Raw genomic sequence first — 11,793 nt, 5'->3', positions numbered from 1 at the left:
GGTGCGGAGGCCCTGGGGCTGGAGGGCCGGGTCAGAGATGCACAGGTGGGCGGGGGGTCGGGGGGGGGGGCGCGGAGGACTGCGCGGGGCAGGGAAACTCGGGTCGGGAGGAAAGCACTGGGGCCCGGCGGTGCGGGGCCCGGCGCACTAGGGCGGGGGCGGCACAGAGGACCGAGACGGGAATGCTCTGAGGGTGCGGAGAGGACAGGGCGCGGACACAGCGGGACGGGAGGGTCGCAGGAGTGGAGGGGACTGGGGACACGCGGGGACACAGGGCGGCACCAGGCTGTAGGGATGGAGTCCGTGCGAGGTGCAGGCTGCGGGAGGGGGCGGCAGTGCGGCAAGGGGAACAGGGTGAGGGCAGGGCACGGGCTTGGTGGATGTCGGGGAAGGCGGGAGATGTGGGACAGCTGGCCTTGGAGTCGGAACAACCCCTTTGCAAACAGCCAACCAGAAGGGTGGGTCTCAGGGTGAAGGGAGAGAGGGGAATTTGGGGGACTGAAGTGGCTGGGTCTGGGTCCGCGATGAGGATGGTGGGGGGCTGGGTGCGCAGGGCCAACAGCTGGGCGGAGGGGGGCTCAGGGGGGGTCTCAGCACAGGCTTCGCCCTGAGGAGGATGAGGAGCCACCCAGGGATCCGGCTTGGGGCAGGTGGGCAGGGCAGGGAGCGGGGAGGAGAGGAGAGGCCCAGGCAGAGGGGCAGGACCCGCTGGAAGGAGCACAGGGGGCACCGCTGGCTGAGTGGCAGGGTCCGGGGCGTGGCTCTTGCCCGGCTGGTGGAGTGTGGGTGCCGATGCACTTGGCCCCGCCTGCTCCGCCAGCCCCGTGCCCAGCTCCGCCCCCACCCGCCGCCCCTCCAGCCGCCTGGCCCTGACTTCCCTTGCTCCGCACATTCGAGGTGTAAAGCAACTCTGTGGCGCCCTGTGGGTCAGGAAGGTCAGGAACCGAGGGCCCAACAGGACAGCTTCCCTCGGCCCCGAGTGTCGCGGCCCAGGAGGGGAGACGTGCATGCTGGGGCGTCACAGGCTGGCAGAGGAGCAGAGCTAGGGCGCTGGGCCAGGCACAGAAGGGCACCAGGGAGCAGGTGCTGGGAAAACGGGGACCTCGCCCCCGGGTGGCCTTCCCGCCCCTGGCAGGTCTCTGGCCAGGTGGTCGGACCCCTGACCTTCCACACCCCCGTCATGCAGCTTAACCCCCTGCCCTTTCCTCCCAAAGAGAACCTCGAGGGCTCCGTGCTGTTCCAGCTCCAGGCCCAGGCAAGCAGCAAAACCAGCGAGTGACGCGGTGGCAGCCTCAGGACCAGCCGCATCGACTGATGACCCCCAGCCCTGGCTCCGACCAGCTAGTGGACCCCCCCCCCCCGAAAGAGCACCCCCAGAACGCTGGTGAACATCCTATTGGGCCCTCCCTTACGATTCCCACCTGAGAGCAAGAGCGAGAAAGAAAAACGCCCTCCATGCAAGGGACCCAGCACGCTCTCCCCCAGGGGAGCAGCGGGCAGCGGCAGCTCATGCCTGGCTCACCCCCTGGCCCTGTCTCCAAGGCCCCCCCCCCCTGACTTCCCAGTGAGGCGGGGCCAGCCTGGGCCCTCCTGTGGCTGCTGTGCTGAGCCCTTCCTTGTCCACTGTCCTGAGTGTGTCTTCGCTGCAGACAACGCAGCCTTGCCTGCTTTGCTGCTCTTTGTCTCTCTCTTTTTTAAAAATATATTTGGATTGGTTTCAGAGAGGAAGGGAGAGGGAAAGAGGCGGAAACACCACTGACCGGCTGCCTCCTGCACGCCTCCTATTGGGGATGGAGCCCGCAACCCGGACATGTGCCCTGACCGGAATCGAACCCGGGACCCTTCAGTCCGCAGGCCGACGCTCTATCCACTGAGCCGAGGCAGCCCGGTTTGCCCTTTGTGTCTTGACTGAACTCTTTCCTTCTAGAAGACAAGAACCGAGGTCTCGTCGCCTTGCCAGTAACAGGTGATTCTGGACCGCGCTGGGTCCTCGGGAAGTTCCACACCCCGGAGGGGGAGGGGATGGCCCAGCTCTGCCCCTGGGCGTGGCCATCCAGGGCGTGGCCTCTGGGCTCCCGCAAGCCTGGCCGTGAGTCCCTGCACACTGTCCCGCCCTGGCTGCACAGGTTTGAGGAGGGGACACAGACTCCACCCCAGGGAAGGCTGTCCACGAAGTCGCAGTCTGTCCGCACAGCACCACGCTGTCCCTCGTCCTTTCATTTTAACCTCGAGGCACAGATGGAGTTGGCCCTGCTCCTCTGTTATGGGGTCCCGTCACCCTTCCTTCAAACAGGGCGCCTGGCACCTTCCCCACCTTCCTTCTGCACCTCCGTTCTCCCCTCCTGCAACTCACTTTTTTAAAATGTATTTTTTTTATTGATTTCAGAGAGGGAGAGAGAGGCAGAAACATCCACGAGGAGAGAGAATCGTGGATCGGCTGCCTCCTGCACCCCGAGCATGCGCCCTGACCGGGAATGGAACTGCGACCTCCTGGTTCCTAGGTCGTCGCTCAGCCCCTGAGCCACGCCGGCGGCCGGGCGGGACTTGTTTTTTGGGGTGTGCGCAGCGGGGCTGGGGTTAAGCCACATAGAGTGACTACGGAGGCCGCAGGTGCTGGTCACATTGCTCCCACAGCCTCAACAAACCCAGGAACTGATGACTCAGACCAAGGTCAACCTGGGGTCACAGACTGAGCTGTGCAGAGGGCGGCCCAGCGCCTCTAGTGGTTGCCACTGAACCCCGGACCTCGGACCCCCAGGCGGTCCGGGTGGGGGGCAGACTCCTGGCTTTCGGCAGCAGGGTGAAGGTGGTCTCCTGGCAGTGGGGTCCGTGCCCAGGGACAATGCCAGGACCCTGCCCGCCAGGCCGGTGAGTCGGCACAGCCCTAAGGCGGCAGGTTCAACCCCGCTTCCCGCGGTCACAGGACAACGGAGCCGGAGGGTCCGCGGGCCGCGTGGGGAGCACCTCCGCTGTGTTTGGGGTGCTGTCACTGTCAGGCCCTCAGAAAGGAAGCTAAGGGTCAGAGGTGTGGCCTGCACCCCCTCTGACCCATGGTCCGAGGCAGGCTCCCTGGAGCGTGGCTGAGGGCACGCTGCGGGTCTCCTTACCCTGCAAGGGGACGGAGGGCGCATGTGTGGGACAATATGAGTGGGCGTGGTCCCTGCCGTCAGCATGTCCGCCCTGGGACAGGGTGGCCCAGTCTGAGACAATTTGAGGTCAGCTGAGGGTCAGATTAGCGAGGGAGGCTGTCTGCTGTGGGTTCCGCATGTCCTTGCTGAATGGTCAGACCGCAGGGCCAACAGAACGAGGCTGAGCCGCTCAACCCCTGCGGGAGGTCAGCCACTCACTCAGCAGGCTCAGGCCCTGCCGCTGCCCCCATCCGGCCCTGACCTCTGACCTCCTCCCTCTGGTGCCCGCCCCCCGGCAGCGAACGGCCCTGCGCACCCCAGGGCCTGCGCACAGCCCTCTCCTCCGCCAGGTACCTGGGGCTGGGCTCGCACCCCCTCTCTTCCTGGGAGGCTCCTGCCCTCCTCACAGCTCACACAGCACACGCCTGGGCTCCCCCCTCCTCACAGCTCACACAGCACACGCTTGGGCTCCCCCCTCCTCACAGCTCACACAGCACACGCCTGGGCTCCCCCCTCCTCACCGCTCACACAGCACACGCCTGGGCTCCCTCCTCACAGCTCACACAGCACACGCCTGGGCTCCCTCCTCACAGCTCACACAGCACACGCCTGGGCTCCCCCTCCTCACAGCTCACACAGCACACGCCTGGGCTCCCCCTCCTCACAGCTCACACAGCACACGCCTGAGCTCCCCCCTCCTCACAGTGCACACAGCACACGCCTGGACTCCCCCCTCACAGCTCACACAGCACACGCCTGGGCTCCCTCCTCACAGCTCACACAGCACACGCCTGGGCTCCCCCCTCCTCACAGCGCACACAGCACACGCCTGGGCTCCCTCCTCACAGCGCACACAGCACACGCCTGGGCTCCCCCCTCCTCACAGCTCACACAGCACACGCCTGGGCTCCCCCCTCCTCACAGCTCACACAGCACACGCCTGGGCTCCCCCCTCCTCACAGCTCACACAGCACACGCCTGGGCTCCCCCCTCACAGCTCACACAGCACACGCCTGGGCTCCCCCCTCCTCACAGCTCACACAGCACACGCCTGGGCTCCCCCCTCCTCACAGCTCACACAGCACACGCCTGGGCTCCCCCCTCACAGCTCACACAGCACACGCCTGGGCTCCCCCCTCCTCACAGCTCACACAGCACACGCCTGGGCTCCCCCCTCCTCACAGCGCACACAGCACACGCCTGGGCTCCCCCCTCCTCACAGCGCACACAGCACACGCCTGGGCTCCCCCCTCAGTCTGAGGGTCGCGGTCTGTTTGCCGTCTCCCTGCTGCTCTGTCGCTCCACGCGGGCGGCCTGGGCCTTTGGCCGCTGTCCCCCTCCTCTTCCTGGGTGGGTGGGCTTGGGGAGCTGCCCGAACTGCCCTGCCCCAGCCCCTCTGCACCCCGCTCTGCTCTCCCTTGGCTGTTTAACAAGTGGGGCGCGCCCTTGGGGGTGTCCTGCAGCACTGGGATGGGGGTCTTTTTGGGGGTGTCCTGCAGCACTGAAATGGGGGTCTTTGGGGGGCATCGTGCAGTGTTGGGGTGGGGGCGTCCTTGGGGTTGACCTGGGTACGCTGGCCCTGACCCCCTGACCCCGCGGACAACACCCGGCCAGCCACCGGCTCCTCCCACCATCCGGGTGGGTCCTCCCCCGGGCCCTGGGCCCACAGCAACAGGTTAAAACGGACTCCCCGCCAGGCCGTGGCCTCGACCCCCGGTGTGGGGCGTGCAGGAGGCAGCCGATCCACGATTCTCTCATCATTGATGTTCTTATCGCTCTCTCTCTCTCCTTTCCACTCTGAAATCAATAAAAACATATAAACACACCCCCCCAAACCAAAACGAGACGCCTCCTGTTTGGGTCCCCCCTGCCTAAAGCCTGTCCATTCTGGGCGTGAGTCTTCAGAAAAGCGGTGGAGGCTGAGCGGTCAGAATCCGGATGGAGTTAGCGTTGGGGTCTTGTAGGGCCCGGGCCGCCCTGACTTCGGGGTTGGGGGGCTGCCGGCCATCTGGTCACCGCTCCTCTGGGGGCCCACCCCTCACCCTCTTCTCGGCCCCCCACAACCCCGCGCTCGCAGTTTGCCAGGCGGCCACCAGGGGGCGGCGCAGGACCACGCGTGGCTGGAGGGACCCGCCGGGCTCCCCCTGAGTGGGCGGGCGCCCGCCGGGGCTGAGGGTCTGCGCCCGCCGGGCCGAGGGGCCGGGCCGGGGCCGGGGCAGCCCGTGCGCTGTGTCCGGAGAAGGCGACCCCTTTCCTGGCGCCGCCCCGAGGCCGTGCGGGCGGGTGGAGGGCGGCAGAAGGTCCCGGGACCCCCACCCCCACCCCCACTCCACCCCCCAGGCCACAGAAAGGGGGGGCACCGAAGGGGGCGCTGGGGCCCCTTGGGGGAGTTGGGGGCAGGGATGAGGTTGGCCCTGGGGCGGGGCGGACCCTCCCGGGGACTGGGGGCGGGGCGAGGGCGGGGACAGCCCGGCGGGGAAATGGGCGCTGGGACCCGGACGTTGGGGGGCGGGGCGGGGCCGCAGGGCCTGGGGGCGGGCGCGGTGGTCACCTCCCAGGCTCCCGCCTTTTGGGGGAGAACGTTCTGTTTCCCCGAAGTCACGTGCGCGGGGCGGGGGGGGCGGGGGCGGCCTGGGTGTTGTTAGAAGGCGGGGAGCGGGGGGCGGGGGGAGGCCCGGGATGGGGCTCAGGGCCCGGGAGGCGGGGAGGACGCGCTCTGCACCCGGACCCGCGCAGAGAGGGGGTGGGGGCGGGAACACGGGCCGGGGGCCCCAGCAGGGACGGGGTGCAGCTCAGAAGAGCCGCGCACGTGGCCCAGACGTGCCCTCAGGTCTGAGCCTTGGGGAGGCGGCGCCCCGAGAAGCGCCTGCACCTTGGCCCCTGGCCCCGCCCCGGGCAGCGATGGGGGTGGCAGAGCAGCTGGTTAACCTGGACAGGAACCGCATGGACTCTGCATCCGGCACAGGGGCCGGTGGGACCCAGGGCTCCCCTCTAAGGCCGGGCCTGCGTGCTCCCTCGGTCCCGGGCGAAGGGAGGCGGTGACTCCGTTGTGGGCAAGGCACCCGGCAAGCACGCAACCCGGGGCGCACCGGCAGGCCGCAGCGTGTTTATTTTATACAGTGTAATTCCAGGAAGTTTTACTAGAGTTTAAAACAAAGGAAATGATGAGAAATCATGGTTAAAGATCAAGCTGTAATTTTTCATTCTTTGTGGCTTCTTTGTAATCATCACTCCTGGCTGAGCCTGGATAATTGCGTTCTTTCCTTTCGACCGGCTGAACTTAGATAATGAAACCCACCCACCCACCCCCCACACTCCCGGGCACCTGAGCTAAGGGTCAGGCTGACAACGTACCTGCCTATGGCACGGTGCGTTTCCAGGATGTGGCTCTGCCAATGCCACTGGACTCCGCTGACAATAGTGGAAGAAATGCTCACGTGCCTCCCCAGGCGCTCTCTCCAGGGGAAGGGAGACTTCGTGGATTTGGGAGCGAGAGGAAGAGCTGCTGCGGTGCAGTACTCACAGCAGACAGAGCGCCCTTCAATCAAAGGCTTTCCCAAGAGACAAAGCAGGACCAGCCGCTCCACTGCTGGCTGCTGCTCCGAAGAAGCCCAAACCCTAGTTGGAAAAGGCTCGTGACCCCCACATACATCGCAGCATCACTCACAACAGCCAAGACGCACAGGCAGCCGGGCGCCAGCAGAGGAGGGAGAAAGCAGTGGTGTGGCCGTGCCGTGGCCTAGGACTCGGCCACGAAGAGGAGTGGACTCTCCATTGGCGAGGCGTGGGTGCGCCCGGGGGGACTGTGCGGGTGAAACGAGTCAGACAGAGAAAGACAAAGGCCCGAGGGCCCCACTCACCCGTGGGATCTAAAGGACAAAATGACACAACAAACAGACGGGGGTGGGGGTGGGGGGGCTGAAGCGGGGAGGGGACTCAAAGGCAGGAACTGGCACTTACAGAGTGGTCCCCGATTCCAGGCCCGCTCAGGGGGTGCAGCTGGTGACACTGTCCCGCTACGGACGCCGTCAGATGGACACGAGGGTCATCAGCGTGGGCACCTGGTGAGCTCTGTCCAGCCACTGGCCTGTGCACCTGACACTCTGGTAACATTGTCCGTCCGCTGCCGAGGACCAGTGAGAAATTGTCTAAATCAAAGGATCCTTTCCCACCGGGAGCTGAGACTCAAAGAAATTGGACTAAAATTATTTTTCTTTTTTCATATATTTATTTTTTACAGAGAGGAAGGGAGAGGGAGAGTCAGAAACATTGATGAGAGAGAAACATCCATCAGCTGCCTCCTGCACTGCCCCCACTGGGGATGTGCCCACAACCAAGGTACATGCCCTTGACCAGAATCGAACCTGGGACCTTTCAGTCCACAGGCCGACGCTCTATCCATTGAGCCGAACCAGTCAGGGCTGGACTAAAATTCTTAAGTTCAAGTCCAAAAAGTCCAGGACGAGAAGGGAAAACAACCTCGAAGGCGGGACAGGCGTTGCTGGGGCAGCAAAGGCCCGGCTGGTTCCGATGGAGGCGCCACGTGACCCAGGCCTGGGCGGCTCCGCTGCTGGCGGCTGGGCTGGGCCGATCCGCCCTGGGACCTGCCCAGACAGGGCTGGCCGGGTGGTGTGCCGGCCCCTGGCAGTCAGGTCCGGAGGGAACTGGGTAGGAGTGGTGCTCAGGCTTCCGGGACAGTGGGAAAGGCTGTGCTCTGATTCCTTCTCACGATTTCCGATTTCCGGTGGCTGCCCCGGAGGGGGAGGGGGAGGGGAGGGCCCTGGTCACCTTCTGCCAGGCCTTCCCTCCCGCCTGTGGGGTTGCAGCCTCCAGGGTCAGAGCCACAGGCCCAGAACCTCCCTGGGAGAGACCCCGGGCTCCTGGGAGGCGGGCCGAGTTCCCGGCACCAGGTCTGAGCAAACATCGCCCCCACACACCGGGAGCTGGCCTTTCCGTCATTTCACAACCACATTCCCTGTGGCTCAGACTGCATCCCACTTGCTGAGACCAGAAAACTCCCCTGGATTCGGCCCTGCCAGACAGCTCCCCCCCCCCCCCACCCCAACAGAGCAGGCCTGGAGCCCTTTATTTATTTTTTAAAATATTTTTTATTGATTTCAGAGAGTAAAGGAGAGGGATAGAGAGATAGAAACATCAATGATGGGAGAGAATCATGGATTGGCTGCCTCCTGCATGCCCCCCGCTGGAGACCAAGCTCACAACCCAGGCATGTCCCTTGACCAGAATCGAACCCGGGACCCTTCAGTCTGCAGGCCAATGCTCTATTCACTGAGCCAAACAGGCTAGGGCCAGCCTGGAGACCTTTAAAACTTCGGGCTCCCTGTCCCCGGGGGCTGGCGCCATGTTCGGGCTCAGCCCATCTGGTCCCCAGGTGACCTAATCCGATGTAATGAAAGGCTACTATGCAAATCCAGCGAAAGGCAGAATGACTGGCTGCTATGATGCACACTGACCACCAGGGGGCAGAAGCTCAATGCAGAAGCTGCCCCTGGTGGTCATTGAGCTCCCACTGGGGAAGCACCGCTCAGCCAGAAGCCGGGCTCACAGCTGGCGAGCACAGCCGTGCTGGCAGAGTCTCTCCCACCTCCGTGGCGGCACTGAGGTGTCAGTGGGACATCCACTGAGGGATCCCGGACTGTGAGAGGGCACAAGCCACGCTGAGGGCTCCCTCCCCACAGTGCACGAATTTCATGCACCGGGCCTCTAGTGGATTCGTAATTCTTCACTCTTTTGGCCTCGTGCGTGCCTCCTTTGGGGACCCTAACCATCACCAGTCTGCACACGCTGCCTAAGTGGGGTGTCCGCACTTCTCAGACCCTCAGGCAAAGGCCTGGCTCCCCAGGACCCAGGCGAGGCTTCCGGGGGGAAGGGGAGGCTGAGGGAGCCAGGCTGGTCCGTTCAGAGGACACAGCTCAGGCTGGCGCCCCCCCACTCCCCGAGGGGGCCAGGGGGCCCGACTGCCCTGGGTCTGGGCCCAGGCTGATGGCTCTGGCGAGGAAGATGCCGGCCTGGTGGATGGGCAGAGTTTGGCTGCAGAGAGGTGTCCCCTCCTCCCAGCCCCCCACCTCTCCTCTCCCCAGGGCCCTGGACGGTCACTGTCACCCTCTCCCTCCCAGACCAGAGGATGGAGATAAAGGAACAGCCCAGGGGACACCCTTGGCAGGGGCGGGGCCACACCAGGGGGAGCCCGGCGCTAAGAAGCTTGGCCACCCTCCTTAGAGACGAGCACCCAGCGGGAGCGGCACGCCTCGAGGGCGGCCCGGCCCTGAGGGAACGCTTGGTGCTGGGCAGGCGGACACGGCGCAGGGGAAGGAAGCCCGGGCTGCCCGAGCTCAGGCTGGAGGTGAGCAGGCTGGGGTCTGACAGGAAATGGGAACACGGGGGGGGGGGGGGGGGGGGGGGGGCCGAGCCACGGTGGGAAGAAAGGCCTTGGACAAGAGTTCACGTCCAGGCGCAGAAAAGGAGAAGGCAGGGCCCCTTGGCTCAATGGACGGTGTCTACGGGGCTTTCAAACACCACAAACAAAGCAAAGGCCGAGGACACACCAGGAGGAAATGTTCAGGCCTAAACCGCAGGCCCCTGGCTAAGGCCCCTCCCGTGCCGGGAACCTTAAAGCTGAGCCAGAACAATGGAGGGAACCATGAGCACCACGGACATGAAGAGAAAGAAAGGAATGCCCTGGCTGGTGTGGCTCAGTGGGTAGAGCATCGGGCTGCGGGCTGCGGACTGACAGGTCCCAGGTTCCGTTCCCGGTCAGGGCACATGCCCAGGTTGCGGGCTCGATCCCCAGTTGGGGGCGTGCAGAAGGCAGCTGGTCCATGATTCTCTCTCATCACTGATGTTTCTGTCTCTCCCTCTCCCTTCCTCTCTGAAATCAATAAAAATATATTTTAAAAAAGAAAGAAAGAAAGAAAGAAAAAGAAAAAAGAAAGAAAGAAAGAAAGAAAGAAAGAAAGAAGAAAGAGGAAAAAAAGAAAGCTACCTTCAAACATGTGGACACAGGATCTTAGGGAACATGGCAGGTTTGGGGTGTAGGATTGGGGGAGGGGAGAACTGGGGGCTGCAGGCTGCAGAAGGCACGTCTCCACGCGGCTGCAGGGCCAGGAGCCGGGCTGGGCCAGGAGGAGCCACAAGGTCTCGCTGACAAAGTCCGGAGGAGGAGGAAGGACAAAGTCAGAGGGAAAGGGAGGGCCCTGAGGGGGCGGCCTCGGGGTCACTACAGTAACCATTCCAAAGGGACAGTGGCCAATCAGAGGGCTGTCAGCGCGGGACCTGCAGCCTTTATAAACCAGGAAACAGGAAGTGGGGGGCCTTCCCCTCCCCACTGGGCGTCTGCCTGATCTTTAATGAACCTCCACCGGCTCCCCACCTTCTGTCCGGGGATTCCATCTTCCACTCCGGACGGGGAATCCGGGTCCAGGCCAGGGGACAGCGTGGTCCCGGCCAAAGCTCCCGCCCAGCAGGGAAAGGACTGTGTCCCCTCGCGTTAGAGAAATGCAAATTAAAGCGAGACAGGGCCACCCGCCCATCAAACGCAGCAATGAGCTGCCCAGTGTTGGGGGGCTGCAGGAGGCCGCACGTCCCCACACCCCACACCCCACACCCCACACCTGGGAGGCCCATGGGTCACACTGAACCCAAATGCACACAGTGGGCCCTCCCTACCACGGGCTGCCCATCGTGTGTTCCCGACCTCAGAGCAGAACTATTCAGAAACAACCCCAGAAAGTTCCAGAAAGCAACACCGCCATGGGCCCCTTGCCTGGCACTGTGCGGAGGGGATGAAGCGCTGTGGGGTCACCCTGCTGTGCCTGCGCCCAGGCCCTTTACAGGAAACACCCCATTTTACGTGAGGGACTTGAGCATCCGGCATCGGGGGTCCCTGGGGTCCTGGAACCAATCCCCCCGGGGCCCCGAGGGACCCCTGTGGGGACCACCCTTGGACCAGGCACCCTGAGGTGCGCTTCCCACAGAGAGAAGGGCGTGTGCACAGGGACTCAGTGCCACGCGGGGCTGACGGCCCACCCGCACCCCTCGGCCCCCACGCGGGGAGGGTGGGGGAGGTGGAATCAGCCCGGACCCCACAGCGGGGCCCAGGCAGCCGGGAAGAGGACGAGGCCGGGCCCTGGACCCGGATGGGGGTGACTGCCAGCCCCCCGCTGAGCGAGACCCCGAAGCACAGAGGGCACCTGCGGGGCTGCCTCCCGGGCGCACAGGGGTGTCTGCCCATCTGTGAGCCTGGCGCAGGAGGGGGTGCCAGTGCCTGGCGCCTGCGGACCTGCGGGGTGGCCGGCGAGGGGCTGCGTGAAGGGCGAGGGCCCGGCAGGAGGGCGTCTCTGGGTGTCTGTCTCTAGAGACTGAGCCATTGGGCCTGCGGGGGGGGGGGGGGGCTCCCATGCACCCTGCGGGGTTGTGCGGCCGGGCAGGCGGGAGGGAAGCACATTTTAAAATATGGGGCAGCGGGGCCCCAATGCAGGGACGAGGCGCGGCAGGGAGGGAGGTGAGGCCTGGGACAGGGCCTGGCGGGGAGGAGGCGGGGCCGGGGGCGGGACCGCGGGGTCAGCGTGCAGGCAGGTCTCCCATGAGGAGGGGTCGGCCCAGGCCCGGTTCTGGCTCAGGCTCAGGCCCCGTCATCTCCCAGGCC

This window comes from Eptesicus fuscus, chromosome 13 (assembly GCF_027574615.1).
Source record: "Eptesicus fuscus isolate TK198812 chromosome 13, DD_ASM_mEF_20220401, whole genome shotgun sequence".
In the NCBI taxonomy this organism is placed as follows: Eukaryota; Metazoa; Chordata; class Mammalia; order Chiroptera; family Vespertilionidae; genus Eptesicus; species Eptesicus fuscus.
The sequence above is the reverse complement of the archived record's forward strand: the minus strand, read 5'-3'. Positions refer to the sequence as shown.